The sequence below is a fragment of the Neofelis nebulosa genome, chromosome 12 (assembly GCF_028018385.1).
Source record: "Neofelis nebulosa isolate mNeoNeb1 chromosome 12, mNeoNeb1.pri, whole genome shotgun sequence".
NCBI lineage: Eukaryota > Metazoa > Chordata > Mammalia > Carnivora > Felidae > Neofelis > Neofelis nebulosa.
This window is the reverse complement of record NC_080793.1, coordinates 76,706,939-76,719,966: the sequence shown is the minus strand read 5'-3', so window position 1 is coordinate 76,719,966 and position 13,028 is coordinate 76,706,939. Positions and strand designations below refer to the sequence as shown.

The 13,028-nt window shown below is 39.3% G+C and overlaps 1 long non-coding RNA gene across 1 annotated transcript in view; it reads left to right on the top strand.

Annotated features, from left to right (window-relative positions):
• Positions 1–13,028, top strand: part of LOC131492045 (uncharacterized) — a 49,419-nt gene that overhangs the window by 11,050 nt on the left and 25,341 nt on the right. The window lies entirely within an intron of this gene.

Below are 13,028 nucleotides of genomic sequence, written 5' to 3'. Positions count from 1 at the left end.
GTGGTGAACCCCCCAGGTGTTCTTTTTACCTAATACATCCCAGACTTAGAGCGGAAGAAATGAGAAACACCAGTGAGCACAGATGAAAAAAAGTGCCATGAAGCCTGCTCTCTCTCATCAAAGGACCATGAAAGGGGTTGTCTTGAAAGATGCAAACTCTTGGCCAATAACCACCTACCTCAACCAAGCACCACAGAGAAGACTCCCCCGTCCCTACGCCCACCAGCAAAGACTGAGTGGGAGGCTTGGACTTCCGCCTTTGTGGGGCTACAACAGGCATCTCACGAACTCGCCACGATGGAATCAGAAAAGGCCAAATAGGGAGCTGAGGCTTTCATCCCCACTGCTGGGAACTAGCCTTCCCCACACCTCCACTGTGTCACTGGAGACCAAGTGGGCAACATGGACTTCCACCCCAATGTGGCAGTAATGTAGAGCTTCTTCTCTCCCAGATGGCGTAACGTCAGAGGATACTAGTGAAGGGTCAAGACTTTTCCCACCGCCCAGTGGTGGCAGTGAGGACCACAGAAGGGCCAGAGCTCCCATCTCCTGCGGACAGTAACGAGGAATCCTTCCAACTCAGGTATCAACTGAGGCTGAGTGGAACTGGACTTCTACTTGGCAGTAATGAGGCAGCTCACTCTTTCACTGTGATGGAGTAGTGTCAGAGAAAGCCAGCTGGAACAGAAGGTGTAAATAAGATCCCAAGTCTTATGACACAAGATGAAAATGCCCAGGTTTTGCATAAAAATCACTCATCATACCAAGAGCCAGGAAAATCCCAAACTGTATGCAAAGATAATCAATAGAGGCCAATAGAGACAGAATTACCTGGCAAATCTTTTAAAGCAGCCATGATGAAAATGCTTCAACAAGCAACTATAAACATATTGAAACAAATGAAAGATAGAAAGCTTTTGCAAAGAACTAGAAAATATGAAGAACCAAATGCGTACTTTAGAAATGAAAATACACTAACTGGAATAAAAAGCTCAGTGGATCAGGGGCAGAAGAAAAACAAATCCGTGGACAGAAAGATAGAACAATAGGAACTGCTCTGAAAAACAGAAAGAGACAAACTAGAAAAAAAAAGAAGAAGAACAAAGCCTCAAAGACCTGTAGTACTAAAACAAAAGATCCAGCATCATGTCATCAGATTCTGGAAGAAGAGGGGAAAGAGGGAAGGGCTGCAAAAGTACTTCCAGGAATAACATCTGAAAACTTGGCAAATTTTGCAAGAGGCATAAACCTACAGATTCAAGAATTTGAGTGGCTGTCAAAGAGATGAACCCAAAGAAGTCTATACAAGACATATCATAATTAAATTCCTGATAACTAAAGACCAAAAAAGAACCACTTTTTAAAGCAGCCAGAGAAAAATGACATCATACCTACAAGGGAAAAACAATTAGGATTATAGCATATTTCTCATCAGAAAGCAAGGAGGCCAGAAGAAAGCGATAGAGTATTTTTCAGGTGAAATGAGCCAGAGAAAAACAAATAATGCATGGTATCACTTAATTGTGGAACCTATAACCTAATACTAATGAATGTAAAACTTATAGAAACAAAGAGTAGAAAAGTGAGGGGCGCCTGGGTGGCTCAGTCGGTTGGGCGTCCGACTTCAGCTCAGGTCACGATCTCGCGGTCCGCGAGTTCGAGCCCCGCGTCGGGCTCTGGGCTGATGGCTCGGAGCCTGGAGCCTGCTTCCGATTCTGTGTCTCCCTCTCTCTCTGCCCCTCCCCCGTTCATGCTGTGTCTCTCTCTGTCTCAAAAATAAATAAACGTTTAAAAAAAAATTAATTAAAAAAAAAAAAAAAGAAAGAAAAGTGACTACCATGGGCTAGGGGATGGGAAAATAGGGACAGTTTGGTAAAAGGGTACAAACATTCAGCTATAAGATTAATAAATTTTGAGAATCTGATGTATAACATGGTGGCTATAGTGGATAACAGTGCACTTGTATAATTGAAACCTGCTAAGAGAGGATTTAAATCTTCTGGCTTAAAAGAAAAAGGTAAATATGTGAGGTGATGATTAATGTTAATTAACTTAATAGAGGAGGGTCTTGGGCACCTGGGTGGCTCTATCAGTTAAGCATCTGATTTCAGCTCAGGTCTTAATCTCATGGTTTGTGAGTTCACGCCCTACATCAGGCTCTGCACCAACAGTGTGGAGCCTGCCTGGGATTCTCTCTTGCCCTTTCTCTCTGCCCCTCCCCCGACTTTCTCATATGCTCGCTCGCTCTCTCTCTCTCAAAATCAATAAATACACTTTAAAAAAACAGGGGAGGGTCTTTTCACAATGTATACCTGTTTCAAATCATCAATCATACACTTTAAATATCTTACAATTTTGGGGCGCCTGGGTGGCTCAGTCGGTTAAGCGGCCGACTTCGGCTCAGGTCATGATCTTGCGGTCCGTGAGTTCAAGCCCCAAGTCGGGCTCTGTGCTGACAGCTCAGAGCCTGGAGCCTGTTTCAGATTCTGTGTCTCCCTCTCTCTGACCCTCCCCCATTCATGCTCTGTCTCTCTCTGTCTCAAAAATAAATAAACGTTAAAAAAAAAATTTAAATATCTTACAATTTTGCCCATTATATCTCAATAAAGCAAAAAGAAAAGAAGGATCTTTGAGTCTACTGTGATCAACAAAAAGGAGATGTAGGAGCTAAAAACGTCTTTAGAGAAGAATGACATCTAGCAAATGGAGGAGGAAATACAGAAGTAGCAAACCACCATTATGCAACCACCGACATAATAATTGAGTCGAGGATAGTGAATGAATGTTAAAAACAATTTGATGAAAGGTTATCAGGGAATAGGATGTTCACACAGTCTCAAAGCATGATCCTACAGAATCTCTATTAGTTATAAACGGAAATATATATATATTTACAATGGAGAAATCTTGTGCACATCGCCTGAATCAAATAATCAAATTTGGCGTTATCAGTGATGGGACAAGTTGTCACAGTGTGTCTCCTCATATGATATCACGGAAAGTGCATATCACCCTATAGGGTAGTCTTATGAAAAACGTTTAGCCCTAAGATACATGAAAAAATAATTTTACAAACCCAGATGGTGGAATGTTCTACAAGGTGACTGCTCTGGTCTCCTCAGAAGTATCAGTAACATGAAAGACAAAAAAGGCAGGAGCTGATTGTACTAGATCAAAACGAGACTGAAGGAACAGGACAACTAAATGCTATGTGTAATCCTAAACGAAATCTAGATTTTTTTTTAGAAATATTTTTATTTATTTATATTTATTTTTTAAAGTTCATTCATTTATTTTGAGAGAGAGAGAGCGAGAGAGCGTGTGTGTGAGTGGGGGAATGGCAGAGAAAGAGGGGAGAAAGAGAGAATCCCAAGCAGGCTCCACACCATCAGTGCAGAGCCCTACATGGGGCTCAAACTGACAAACCGTGAGATCATGATCTGAGCCGAAAACAAGCATCAGACACTTAACCCACTGAGCCACCCAGGCACCCTGGATTCTAGATTTTTTAAAAAGCTGTACAAAGACAGTATTGGAGTAATTGATGAAATCTGGTTGTGCGCTATATATTAGATAATATTGTATTTATCCTAAATATCCTGAGAATGATAACGGTATTGTGATTTTGAAGGAAAATTCACGCTGAAGTATTTCGAAGTGAAGTGTCGTGACATTTGCAAGTTACTTTCAAATGAATCAGGAAAAAAGAGAGAAAGAGAGACAGTACGTGTGTGAGAGAGAGATACAGAGACAGAGAGAGAGAGAAAGCGCACGAATGTGGCAAAATATTGACAGTTGATGAAGACAGGTGAAGGGTATAGAGCTGTCGTGATTATTTATTGCTGCATACCACATAAATCCAAACCTTACTGGCTAAAATAAAATAGCCATTCTATTTTACAATTTGGAAAGGGCTTGGATAGATTATCATTCTACTCTATGTGGCATTACCTGGAGTCCCTCTGTGGCTTTCAAATGATGGGTGGACTGTTCCAGAGACTCCAAACCATGCCTGGTACCTTGATGGGATGGATGAATGGCTGGATTTGGCTGGAACCTTCTACCTCTCCATGTAGTCCCAAGGTGTCTCTGCATTGTATTTCCGTCATGGTAGTTGAACTTATGTGATGGCTCAGGGCCTCAAGAAACTGTACCAGAAATAACCAGTCCCTCTTAAAAGCTAGGCCCAGTACTGCTACAGGGTAACGTCTGCCATTTTATTTTATTTAAAGAAGTCACAATAGCCCAGATTCTAAGGAAGGGGAAAGAAACCTTTGGTCTCAATGAAAAGAGCGTCAAGTGATTTGTGTCCATGTCTAGTCTTCTACAATAGTTTCTGTAGTTTTGAATATTTCCAAACTCAAAACTCAGGGTAGGGTAGGGAAATCCAAAATGAGTATATATAGCAGTTTTTGCAAGTACATTCATACCCTAAGCTCCTAGAAATAGAATTACTTTTCATATTGATGGATATTTCCAGGTTGCTCTCCAAAGAGAGTATGTCACTCATTTGCCTACCAAACGTGTGTGAATGACTGAATTCTCCATATTTGGTGGTAGATTTATTTATTTATTTATGTATTTATTTATGTATTTATGTATTTATTTATTTATTTAAAGTTTATTTATTTATTTTGAGAGAGAGAGAGAGCAATCAGGGGAGGCCCAGAGAGGGGGAGAGAGAGAATCCCAAGCGGGCTCTGTGATGTCAGCACAGAGCCCGACACAGGGCTCAAACTCACAAACCATGAGATCATGACCTGAGCTGAAACCAAGATCGGACACTTACCCAGCGGAGCCATCCAGGAGCCCCTGGTGGTAGTTTTAAAACATATTTCCAATTTGACACTCCTCTTATTATAAAATAGTCTAATTATTCCAGATGTAGTGACTTGCTTCTAAGGAACAGATGACAGAAGTGACAATATGTGATGTCCAAGATCAAGTCCTAAAAGGGAAAGCTGCTTTCACCTCTATCTCTGTCTTGGGACATGCTCTCTGGGAGACCTGAACTGACATGTAAGAATTCTGGCCAGGAGGGCAAGCAGGCTTTTAGAGAGCTAACCCAGGGCACAGATGCACAGATTAAAAAAAAAATCTTTACATAATAGCATAATATGTAATAAATAAGTATACTCAAATTCCCTAGGTTGTACTTTTCATCCCCATTGACTTACTACTTCAACATAAGAATATGAAAAATAGGTATGCATTTGAAATTATATGTTCAGTACTATTTACTTTTATGCTAAGTAGATGCTGTTATTTAAAAACAAAACAGCCATAAGCCTGATTAGCGAAATTAGAAGTTATTAATAGTAGGACTAACTAAATAAGTACTATGTGTGAGAGAATATAACACTGTGTTATGACGTTTCTATCTTTTGATGCAGCAATTTATTTGAATTCTTTTTTCAAAGTCTTGGGCTTAAAACATTTTTTTAAATAAAACGGATTTAAAAATTTTCAAGTCATATTATTGTACATGCTTCAGATATGCAAATGCAAGACTTTTTTTAAGTTTATTATTTTATTTTGAGAAAGAGAGAGACAGAGACAGAGAACACGAGCAGGGGAGGGGCAAAGAGAGAGGGAGAGAGAGAATCCCAAGCCCACTCCACACTGTCAGGGCCGAGTCCAAGGGAAGACTTGACTCGCAAACCATGAGATCATGACCTGAGCTGAAATCAAGAGTTGGATACTTAACCAAACGAGCCACCCAGAGGCCCTAAATGCAAGACTGTTTAAAAGGAGAACTCAAATACAGTAGAAATAAGTACATAGATAAAATTCATTAAAAAACTAAATGCATCTTTCTGTCCCATGATAGAGTAGATTTTTTTTTTATTTTTATTTTTTTTTATTTTTATTTTTTTACTGTTTTCTTTTTCCAGTAACACTTCTGGAACTGCCTGAAGTCTGCAGGGCATCCTTTGTTTCTTTTATACAGTGGTGAACCTGAATGCAGTCAAAAATAAGATATACCTTAAATAAGTTGTGGCGATGAAAAGTACAGAGAATATGACGTTAGAGAATATTGTTGGTAATATTGTAATACGCTTACCACAGTAAGCATTTCATAGTATACAGGATTGTTGAATTACTATGTTGTACACCTCAAGCTAACATTATGTGTCAACTCTGCTTCAATAAAAGTTTAAAAAGATTTTAATGGGCAATGAAGAATTTATGGATAAAAATACCAATTCTTATGGGAGAAAGGTTTGCAATAAAAACAAAACTGAAGAGATTGCAGTTATCCTAGTTCACCTTTTGAATGGAGATCTACAAAACTAAACTAAATTTGCATTTTAATAAGGGAAAATTTATTTTCAATGTTCTCATTTACCAAAAGGAGCCATTGTCTCGGCTCTTTAATTAAAAAGAAGAAAACAAGGGGCGCCTGGGTGGCGCAGTCGGTTAAGCCTCCGACTTCAGCCAGGTCACGATCTCGCGGTCCGTGAGTTCGAGCCCCGCGTCAGGCTCTGGGCTGATGGCTCGGAGCCTGGAGCCTGTTTCCGATTCTGTGTCTCCCTCTCTCTCTGCCTCTCCCCCGTTCATGCTCTGTCTCTCTCGGTCCCAAAAATAAATAAAAAACATTGAAAAAAAAATTAAAAAAAAAAAAAAGAAGAAAACAAAAGGTAAGATATACTTTGACTTACAGTTCTGTTCTTACCAAGAGCCCACATTGCACTAACGCCTGGTGTCAGTCCAAAGGGATATTAGTCAAGCTCACATCCTCCCAGCAAAGGCATGTAAGCACAGAATACTTAGCAACAGTAGGATTTAGACACTGGTGACCCAATGACGCCCATCTCCTCCACAAGTACAGGCTTGTTGTGTGGACCACCTTGCTTTCAGTCAGGTGCTTTGCACTTCATCATCATAAGCCAACTCTATCTAAATCGTCTGTGGTTTTTAAACACTCTGAAGCACATTAAATGTCATCACTAATTAAGCCCCTCTCTCTCAAGGCAAACGGTTTGAAAGCACAGAGCTAATCTGAACTTGGAAAGTCAAGGGTAAATCGCAAACAAGCCACAGTTTTAGCAAAGAAATTTGAAAAGGTCCTGTTTAACGTGGCTGCCATTTTTCTGGTGGCACTTCGTAATTAATTAATTTTTTTTTAATTTTTAATTTTTTTTTTTTTTTTTTTAGTTCTGAGGCAGTCCGATTTCAAAACAAGAATTGTTTGGGTTTTTTTTTTTTTTTCAGTATAATCGTTTTTGTTGCCACCTATATATAATATCAAACAATCAGGAGATCAGTCAGGTCATCCTTTATGAAGTGCCTTATGACTTCTTCAGGGATCATTAAATAGTTTTGGGGAGGGCTTGGCTGGATCTGTTTTACTATAATCCTTTACCAAACGTTCATTCTCAATGTGTTTCCAGACTCCAGCAGACATTCTGTTGGTCTCACACTTTGAGAATCTGATTTTACAGCAGGCCAACATTTTAACATCTTTCTGTGGCCAGCATCAATGACAGCCATCTTGTAGGCATGTGACTCAGGAGGCTGGCTCCTTCTGTTTAGTTTGTTACTTACACAAGATATAAGCAATCTTTTACTTAACGTTTTCTACAGTTTTATTAAAATCTTCATAGAAATTTTTTAAAACCCCTTGATCTGAAACCCCATTTTTTAGGGGCGCCTGGGTGGCTTAGTCGGTTAAGCGTCCGACTTCGGCTCAGGTCACCATCTCACGGTCCGTGAGTTCGAGCCCCGCGTCGGTCTCTGGGCTGATGGCTCGGAGCCTGGAGCCTGCTTCCGATTCTGTGTCTCCCTCGCTCTCTGCCCCTCCCCCGTTCATGCTCTGTCTCTCTCTGTCCCAAAAATAAATAAAAAACGTTGAAAAAAAAAATTTAAAAAAAAAAAACAAAAAACAAAAAACATTACATTAAAAAAAGACCATGAAATTTATTTCCAAAGCAACTGGTTTATCGTCAGCGAGAAGAGATAGCTAGCAATGTGTTGGTTCAAGTGATGTAATTGTCACTCTCCACAAAGGAATCACCTCTCATTAGACTTAGCCTCATTTCTCGAATAAGACATCATCATAAATATGATATAGGATTCATTTCAAAAGATCAGACCTATTAAATCAGAACTGGAGACTGCTAGAAGATATAATTTTTAAGTACATTAAACACTCTAAAACACATGACCCTCCTTCCCCCGGATACCTCTGAGGAAATGTAATTAAAATGTAGTCTGTTTCGTGGCATTTTTTTCAAGGGAAAACTCATCAGATCTTTACAGCATTAGAATATTGCATACCACGAGTGTTTGACTTTATTCCACTGGATTCCACAATAAGTGCAGAGTACTTATCTCTGCTTATAATGGAGAACATGAAATGTGTGAAGGCATGCTTCAAATGATGAAGAAAATGTAAATGCATCGAGTTTAAGGGGAAATAGACTATCTGCTAATTGCTTCAAGAATTGAGTGATTTCGAAGACCTCAGGAGAGGGTTCATTTCTCTGATTTGCATACACTTCGCTCATGCTACCTGGCTTACTACAAATGCCTCGATGATGTGTGTGTGCAGTGTTCCTCATCAACACCAGAGATTGAGAAGGATCCGGTGGCTCTGGGGACCAGAGAGCTTCTTCCTGCTAACGAAAACTGCCCCTCAGTGATAGCCCACCCTTAGGAGAGCAGACTTCATGTTTGATAAATGATCTGGTTGTCTTATAGGCCCTTGTTCCTATTATCCTTATTTTTTTTTATTCGCCGAAAACTAATTGGTTTAATTTTCATGGTGATTCCAGAGAACTTATTGGTTAATGTAACACTTTTAAACACTTGTAGAGACTCTCTCTTTGTCTAATCAAAGGGTAGGAAAAGAACCGATGTTATTGTTTTTATTTCCTTCCAGAGCTTTTAAAACCTGGTAGTGTAAAACGTGGAGGACTCTTAAAACCACAACAATCAAATGCAAAGATGGCTTGTAGCCTGCCTTTTACGCAGGTGGAGCGCAAGAACTCCCTAGAGGGAGGTGAACGGGGCTAGAAAGCAAAGGGTGGGAAGAAACGTACAAAGAGGAGGAGGGAAATGGTGAGCGCGCGTCTGTAGAGCATGGGGACAGAGGAGAGCTGCTGAGAAGGGAATATAATGAAGATGGAGAAGAAATTAAAAGACAGGGAAGAAATGGGGACAGAAACGGTATAAAACAGAAGAATGGCAAGTTAATGGAAGAGGGGAGTGAATTAAAGGAAGAAAAGAAAGAACTAAAAAGGAAGAGATATGTAATTGATAATATGATATGGGTTGTGCATTATAGTAAACCACTAAAACAAAAAACCCAACACAACCCTCCATGATGTGCCCCATTTGAAGTATAGAGACTACAATAAAAATCAGACCATCAGAGCATGCATTCTGACGCATGATTTTCTGAACTTCATCAGCCTGTGCTTCCATACTGAGAAGATTAGCAATGCTTAAGATTAAAGTACTCTTTCCGCTCTTCCCATAGCGGACAGAAAATATTTTGAAACAATGCCTCAAAGTAGCAGCTTCTAGATATACATGAGGGTAATCAAAATGTTAGGATTTTTCATTTGTCTTGAGTACACAACCATGATTTGAACCAGGGTAAAGCGTTGAAAAGCATGCCAAGGATAAAATGCACTTTAAAAATTTTTTAAATTCATAAGGTTAACTTTCAGAGGAATCTGTTCCATATGAATGTAAAAATGAATAAAATATAAGGTCATAGGCAAATCACCCTGTTTTCCTGAACCTGGATCATATAATAGAAGTTACATTGGTTACTGAAATGTGAATGAAGATGGAATTCAAGATAAGATATTAATCATAATTAGAATAACTATGACAGGTCGGTGGTGACAAATACTTAACAAGTGGTGAGAATGCTTATTCATAACAAACCTCTTAATTCATTAAATTCTTCATTAAAAGGGCAACCTCTTAATACGTTCAACATAAAGTTGGTATAACGTGCTATTTGCATTTTCTCTCTTTTTATTTCCATTTTCGGGGTGTATTGTTAACAAATTGAGATAAATCATTTAAAACATATAATGACTTGGAGATAGTCGCGTGATAATTCCCCAAGCAATTGCGCGGTTATAAGTTGTCAGTGTGCATATTAATTTATCATGCCCACCAGCGTCATCTTCATTGATTTGCTACTGGCTGTTAGAAAAACAGATTAAGAAGCACATGCTGTCCTTCTCTGAAAGTTTCATTGAGGCACAAGGAGGGCAAACACTGCTTTCCAATTAGAATCCTGCTGTTTGCAGGGACTTGACAATGACTAATTACAGTCCTAAATGACTTAATATGTTTGAATGCATGATTATTTATAAATACATTTTAGGATCTGCATAAAATAATCATGCCTGTTTTAAACATAAAAGGCTACTTTTTTGTGCAATGGGCCAAGACCTGTTGAACACCTGAGGTCAAAGGAAAAAAGATGTTTTAAAGTTAATGATAGAACTTGCCTACGCATCCACCACCTTGTAAAAGGAAAGACAAAAAAAAAAAAAAAGTGAGTTGTTAACGCGAAGGAAGTTGTAAGAGGATAAACGTTAGGCTTAAATCTCAGCTCTGCTGACAATAAAACTTACCACCATAGGATGTTTGGAGGAACTCATGGTTCTTAAAACATGTAATTACCTTCTTAGCATTGGCGTGAGAATGAACAGATTAAAAACATGTACAGCATAGCACGTTGACCAGTGCGTGGGACAGAGTAAGCCCTCAATAAGTTTTCATTTTTATTGTTATTCTGTACCAGAATGACAGTAGCAATCGTTAGGATATGGCAGGTCTGGCTGGAGAAGAATTTGTGGATATATAAGCGATTTGGGGAGTTTTGAAACATTTTAGGGAATTCATTTGGTCATGGGTCATTCACTGCTAAGCTTCTATGCGTCAGGCACCATGCTGGGAATGCAAAATAAGATGGACCCCACGTGCAACCATTGAACTGGGTTCCGTTGCACTTGTACATCACGTAGACGATGAAAACAGAGCAAAGTGAACTTCTGAGTTGTTTGTCAATAAACTACCTTGGACTTTAAAATATTTGAAATAGGAGCACCTGGGTGGCTCAGTCAGTGAAGCATCTGACTCTTGATTTCGGCTCAGGTTATGATCTCATGGTTTCATGTCGGGCTCTGTGCGCTGGCCATGCGGAGCCTGCTTAGGATTCTCCCTCTCTCTCTCTCTCTGCCCCTCCCCCACTCAAGCTCTTTCTGTCTAAAATTAATAAATAAACTTTAAAAATAAAATCAATAATTGAAATATATATGAATGGAGAAACTATTATGTTAAACATCATGTTTGCACACCAAGGTTTAGCAAATGTTAACTTTTCCTCTATTTTTCATATATCTCTCTGGAAGACACCCCTACAGGAGTCCCCACTGATTTCCCACCTGCTGGCATCCAGGCCTTCATGTAATCCCCTCCCCTTGAATGCACATAGGACTTGTGACCTGCTTCCAACAAACAGAGTATGGCAATGGTGATGGGGTAAACCTCCAATGGTTATGTTAACAGCAGACTCCGTTCTAGCAGACTCAAGTGAGTGATTCTCCTTGCCACATGGCAAGGAGCCTGAGTCAGCTTCTAGGATCTGAAAGTGGCCCCCAGCCAACAGCTAGCAAAATGAGGGGACCCTCAGTCATGGAACCATATGGAAATAAATTCTGGTGACACCAGAATGAGGTTGGAAGCAGAATCTTCCTCAGTTGAGTCTCCAAATGAGGATATGGCCCATCTGACACCTTGAACGCCATCTTGTGAAACCCTGAATGGACTACCAGATAAACCATGCCCAAACTCCTAATCTGTGGAAACTGTGACTTGTTGAATATGTGTTGTCTTAAGCCTCTAAGTTTGTGGTAATTTGTTACATAGCAATAGGAAACTAATAGAACTAGTGATGTTACAAATGCCTTTAAAAAACAATATGATTCTCAACTTGGCTACATATTGAAAACAATTTGGAACTGCAAGAGTTATTTGGTACATCCCTCTTGCCTTTAAAAGGGAAAAAGATTTAAATAGTTCTTGGAGAAATTTATCAGTATCGTGACAAAGAGCCTAACACCTTTCCAAGGGATGTTTCAACTATTTAATAAGTCATGCTGATAAAGATTTTCATGATATCTCATCTACAGAGTTAGAACCCATTTCATTATATTCTCAGTCTTTCTTTAACCATACAAAATAGCTGTTTTCTAGTCTAGAAACTATATTCTGGAGTTATTATCAATCATTTTGTCCTCTAGAATTAAGAATTCTGATTATTTTAGTATTTCCTTTTCCTTTTCGTTATGATTTATTTATTTTTTATCATCTTTCCCATTTGTCTCTGGAACTTTCTATACTGGATATATTCTCTTGCTCTTACAGATTCAGTCATCCTTCTCCATTATACTAGTCTGGGCCCCAGGATTTGACTTGTATGGACCACAGTAATGGGCGGCCTTTTCCATTAATAACCATTTCAATTCCTTTAACTCTTTGTTCTAATATTTGTCTTTCGGTACATCTATTGACAGCCTATAAATTTTGATTCATTTACACACCCTGTCCCCATATACATATACTTCTATTCCTCTCTCTAAACAAATTACATATAACCCTGTTTTATTAAATAAATATTCTGTTTACATGATCATAGCTACATGAATATTGTTCACAGTGGAGTACATCAAATGCTGTGATTACCTTTCCTATCTTGCACACTTTTCCCCCTAGACTTAATGATTGCACCATTTTCTGTCCATATTTTGTTCATTCCTATGAATCAAATATCAGTTCATCTCCAAACTTTCTTTTTTTGAATGTTTATTTATTTTTGAGAGAGAATGCACAAGTTGGGGAGGGGCAAGAGGGGGGCAGACAGAAGCAGGCTCTGCACTGACAGCAGAGAGCTCAACGCAGGGCTCGAACTCACAAACCATGAGAACATGACCTGAGCCGAAGTCGGATGCTAACTGAGCCACCCAGGCTCCCCCATCCACAAACCTCTAAAGGAA